Source organism: Moschus berezovskii, chromosome 8, assembly GCF_049115385.1.
Source record: "Moschus berezovskii isolate FMDL1 chromosome 8, NW_MosBer_1.0, whole genome shotgun sequence".
Lineage (NCBI taxonomy): Eukaryota > Metazoa > Chordata > Mammalia > Artiodactyla > Moschidae > Moschus > Moschus berezovskii.
In genome coordinates, this window is record NC_142467.1 from 100,576,677 (window position 1) to 100,581,952 (window position 5,276).

Sequence of the window (5,276 nt, forward strand, 5' to 3'; positions counted from 1 at the left end):
CGGGCTGCAGAGCACAGGCTCAGTAGTTGTGGCGCATGCATGTAGTTGCCCTGTGGTAGAGGGGATCTTCCTGGATCGGGGGTCAAACCTGTGTCTCCTGCAGTGGCAGGCGGATTCTTTACCACTGAGCCACCAGGGAAGTCCCATGGACCTGGACTTTAGATTCTGGGTCCCGAGTTCTTGGATCTGGATTCTAGATCTTGGTATCTGGGAATCTAGATTCAGATTTGATTCTGAGATCTGGTTTTGAATTCCGGAGTTTGGATTCCAGGCTATGAATTCTGGATCTGAGTTCTTGCTTCTGGAGCCTGATTTCCCATCTCTGAGTTCTGTGTGTTGAGTCTGGCCTGTCCTCTCTGCCCTTCTATTCGGACAGGGCCAGTGGGCTCCCTTTACTCCACACCGCCTCCCACCCCAACCTGACGGGTGCAGAGAATATACATGGCCACCAGGGGACACCCTTGGCTCAGACTTGGGCCAAGCTGACTCAGAGGAGTTAGGGGACCACCCTAAGTGGCCCAGATTGACCCAGCCCTTGGACGTGTACAGGGACAGGGCTTCACCTCCTTCCCCACCCCTCCCAGCCTCACCTGGTGACTGATGTCTCTCGAGCATGGAGCTCTGGACCCAGCATTCCCCCTGATATCAGTCTGGACCAGGGGACCCGGCCCCCAGTCAGTGGGTCAGACTGAGCAGAGGGCATGTGGGTGTCTGTGAAGGTGCCGCTGGGAGCCTGTGTGAGGGTGCGCTGTGTGTCTGGTGTGGGCGCGCCCCGGACAGTGATCCCATGGCATGTGAGCCTGCCTGGTGGTGTGTGGTCATGTGTGGCTGAGACTGGCAGGGTCCTCACGTGATGTGCATTGATGGGGCGACATCTGTGACTCCGAGTGTCACTCTGGTGGTGTGGGGTACTAGTCCCTGTCATATGGCTGTGTCTGGCTGGGACCATGATTGGGTCACTGGGAGTCTGTGTGTGTATCTGTGGGTATCACTGTGCCCATGAGGGTGTCTCGGAGTGTCTGGGGCAGTGTCCCTGACGTGGTGCCTGCGGCAATGATTTCTTGTCAGTTGGAGTGTGAAGACATGTAGAACAGAGGTGTGCCTTCTGAGAGGGTCTGACCAGGGAAGGCCTGTGGTCCAAAAGGGAGTAGAGAGGGGTCCCAGGTGGGTGGGACCAGACACGCCCAAAGTATTTCCTTCATCCCTTCCCTATCTCTGACCCTCGTCCCCAAGGGATCTCTGTACAGCACTGTCTCTTCTCACCTCTTAGCATCTCTGACTTTGTCTACGTGTCCTGGCTGCCAGACAGAATGGGCTCCATGGGTACCAGCTGACTGGTCTTGTCTCCCACCCAAGCCCTTCATCGTCCATCTCGAGCTCCGGCTCTGCCTTCCTTTGGCCCCTTCCCTCTGTCCTTCCTCATCTGTGCGTCTCTCTTGCAGCTCTCTCCCATCTCTTCCTCCATCTCTGTCTCTCACCCGGCCTCTAAGTGGCTTTCCCCCTCTACCGCTCTGTCTCTCCCCATCTCTGTCTCTCCCAGTCGTGGCCGGCTCGAGTGGGTCCGGATGGGTCCGGGACAGCCCGGCCCCGGTGCCGGGGAGAACAATGCCCCATTCACGCGGCCCGCCGGCGCCATGGCAACGCGCCCGCCCCGCCCTCCCTGCGCGCGGGCCGCTCGTGCCAAGAGGATGCCATGGTTACGTCAGGCGCGTGCCCGTACCGCGCGCTCGTGAAGGGGCCGGGCCAGCAGGGGGCGCCCGGAGGTAGCCTCTGCCTGGAGTCAGGAGGGGCCATTCTGCTTTAAGGGGACTTCAGCCACTCAGTGCCTCAGTTTCCCCTTCTGTAAAACGTCAGGGGTAGGCAGAGTGAGATCCTGTGTATCTCTGTGTGTGTATTTTCATGCCTATGTGTGATGGTGTCTGTGTAGTTTGGGTGTGATAGCAGTTTTGTGACAGTGTCCCTTGTGTTTGCATGCCTGGAGTGTGTGTATGTGTGTGTGTGGTGGGTGTCTGTGTGCTGGGTGTGAGTGTGTGCTTGTGAATTCATGTGACAGTGTGTCCGTGTCTGTATGCCTGGTGTGTGTGTGTGTGTGTGGTGCAAGTGTCTGTGGTGTGGGCGTGATTATGTGTGCATTCATGTGATAGTCTGTGTGCCTGTTTTCATTCTGTGTGTGTGTGTGTGCACCCGCGCGCGCGTGCATGTGTGTGTGATGGTGGATGACCCTGTTGTGGGGTGTGGTTGTGAGTTTGTGTGATGCTTGTGTGTCTAGGGGTCCAGCTTCACAAACTTATATGTGCTCACGTGTGTAACTGGGTGTGGGTTCCAAGAACTGCTGGGGCTGACTGAGCCCCCCCTCACCTGAGGGCTTCCTGGCATGAAAGGGGGTGCCCAGCTGCCTGGGACCTCCTACTCCTCACAGGTTTGAGGAGAGCCCCAGCCGATGAATATTCATAAGGTGGGGGGCTGGCACCCACTGCCTACAGCTGCGTGTCCATTAGCACCCCTGCTCTCCAGGCTCCAACTGCAGTGGGTAGAGGAGAGTAGTTGTAAGAATACCTGTAAGCAATTCCAAAGTGAGCGGCCTGTACCTTCTGGTGACCTGCTCCGTGACAATCAGGGTGTGTTGTCGAGTTATTGGAGTAACTGGTTGGGTTCAAACATTGCTCCAGGGGCAGCTGCGTGCCACGCCCTGGGGCTGAAGTGATCAGATTGGCTTCCCCTCCTTGTGACCGAGCAGGGCAGTGACTCTGTGTGGCCACGTGGCTAGCACAGCTGCAGGGGCACCCGGACAGAGTATGCAAGTGTGCCCCTGCTGGTCCACGTGATGCTGACATAGGGTGGTGGGGGTCAGTGTGTCAGGGTCAGTGTGTGGAGGTGTGAGACAGTATGGTTGAAGGCATGTGTGACCAGCATCATTGAGGCTGTGACGGTATTTCTGTGGGTGACAGCGTGGGCTGAGGGTGTGACAGGCAGTGTTGCTGGCTGAAGGTGTGACAGTGTGGTTGTGTGTGACAGCATGTGCGACAGTGTGGTTGTGTGTGACAGTGTGACTGACGATGAGACAGTGGCGGCTGTGTGTGGCTGGGTGATGGAAGGTATGACGGTGACACTGTGTGTGTGACAGTGAGTGTGTGATGACATAAGACAAGGGCCTATGATGGCCCCACCCCTACCCCTAGGCAGCACAGGGAGCCCGGCTACACTGTCACGCACAGAGAGACACGGTCACATCCTGTGGCGTCTCACCTTGGTGCCGCAGTGAGTGGCCCTGTGGCATGGGACTGGCAGCTGCCCGGCCTGGGGACATATGTGGACCTGAGACACGGGACACTTGGAGATCCAGGGCCAGCTGGGGCCCTGCCTGGTTCCTCTGACTTCCCTCTGCAGGCTGGCTTTGGGGAGTGGCCTCTAAATGTGGAGGGGATGAGGGTGAAGAGGGTTCCTCTGGTCTGAAGGATTCCAGCCTGGGCCCTGGCGTGTGACTGGGTGGCCCCTGACGCTTGGCCAGGGACACGGTGTGGCTGGCCTCACCTCCCCCCCACCCCCGGTACCCACACCCTGGTCGGCTGGGTGGTGGCGGCACACAGAGGCCCCATTCAGGAGCCAGGGCCAGGTTTCCAGGACGGGTGGGGTGGGTCTCCAGCCGGCTGCAAATGAAATGTTTCTCCAGCGCTTTCCTTGCCTCCAGATGAGCGCTTGCCACCGGAAGCCCTGCCGCCTGCTTGTCCTTGGCCTGGCAGGGGCTGCACTGCTAGGGCACGTGTGAGTGTGTGTCTACGGGACCTTGTGTGCAGCTGAGGGTCAGCCTGAGCGTCCCCATGTGTGATCTGGGGGTGCCTGTGTGTCTCTCTGGGTGTCAGTGTGTGATCTAACTGTGTGTGACCAGGGCTGCTCTTGTGTATCTGTGTGTCCCTGTGTATGCCATCTGTATGTCTTTGTGTGACTTTGTGTGTGCCACATCTATGGATGATTTTGAGAGCATCTGTGTATGCTCAAAAGGTCTGTAAGACTGTGTGTCATTGTGTGACTTTGTGTGGCCTTGTGTGTATGCATAACCGGGCTCAGCAGGTGATGCTGGGAGTTTGCATAACCGTGTCTGGTTGTGTCTCTGTGGGTCAGTGTAGGTCTGCATCTCTAGGGAGGATGTCGATGTGAGAGTGAGGGTCTTTGTGTGTGACTGGAGTGTTACTGGTGTCACTCTGTGGGATGGCTCTGGGGAGGTCTGTGTGGGGTTCTCTCTGGGGCTGTGTGTGTGCTTGTGTGTCTGTGGACTAACGGTCTGTGCCAGCATCTCTGGGTGAGCCTGTGTCTGTGTGATTATGGCATTTATATGACCCCTCCAGAAGAGGAGGAGGGTCGGTATCTTAGTCTGTCTGGGTATGCCTGTATGTGTCTTTGTGATTTTGTGCCTGTGCGACTGTAGGAATCTGGTGTGTGTGTGTTTGTGTGTGTGTGTGATATGGATGCAGGTGCCTGGTCAGGGGCACTCTGGCAGCAGGACCTGTGATTCTGCAGTCCCCAATAGGGGTTCCCAGCCCACAGAGGGGGCAGCGAGCACAAGGCTGGGACCCTAGGCCTGGGCACAGACCATGCCCTCCAGGCTGGGCAGGGAAGCCATAAGGCCCTCTTAAAGAGTGGGGATCCCCAGTCCTGACAGGAGGGCCTAGAGCACCCCTCCCCGACGCTGGCAGCATCTGTAGCCTGGCTCCTCACTGATCCTATTGCGTATTCGTTGTCCTCTCTGGAGGGTCTGCCCACCTGCCCACGGAGCCCAGCCACACCTGACCCCACCTTTGGTGGCACAGGACCTGGCGGCCGGAGGCTAGATGTTTTGGCACTGCGTCCCACTGCCCCCAGCATCCTGGCCGGGTAGTGCCATGGGCCTGGTGCCTGCTCCTCCCCGCTCCTCCTCTCCCTACACACCTGCATTTTAGGAACACACCTGCTGCCAGCTGCAGTCAGGTGGGCAGCCCCGGCAGGGAGGAATGTGGGGGATTCCAGCTGTGGCATTCCAGCTGTGCCCAGCCCCCTGGCAGCACCCTCCTCCCCTTCGATTTCTTGAAGCCAGGTGTGGTCCTAAGACCTGGGCTCTGCAGGGGAGAGGGGTAGGGGGAAGGGAGGCCCCCCCACTGTGTCCTTCAGCCTCTCTGCAAAAATCCTCCCAGCTGACAGCTGTGGAGGGGGGAGCAGAGTGGATGTGTGTGTGCATGGAGGGGGGGCGTGTTGTGTGTATGGGAGTAAGTGTGTGGAGAGAATTCTGTGTGGATCTGTGCATG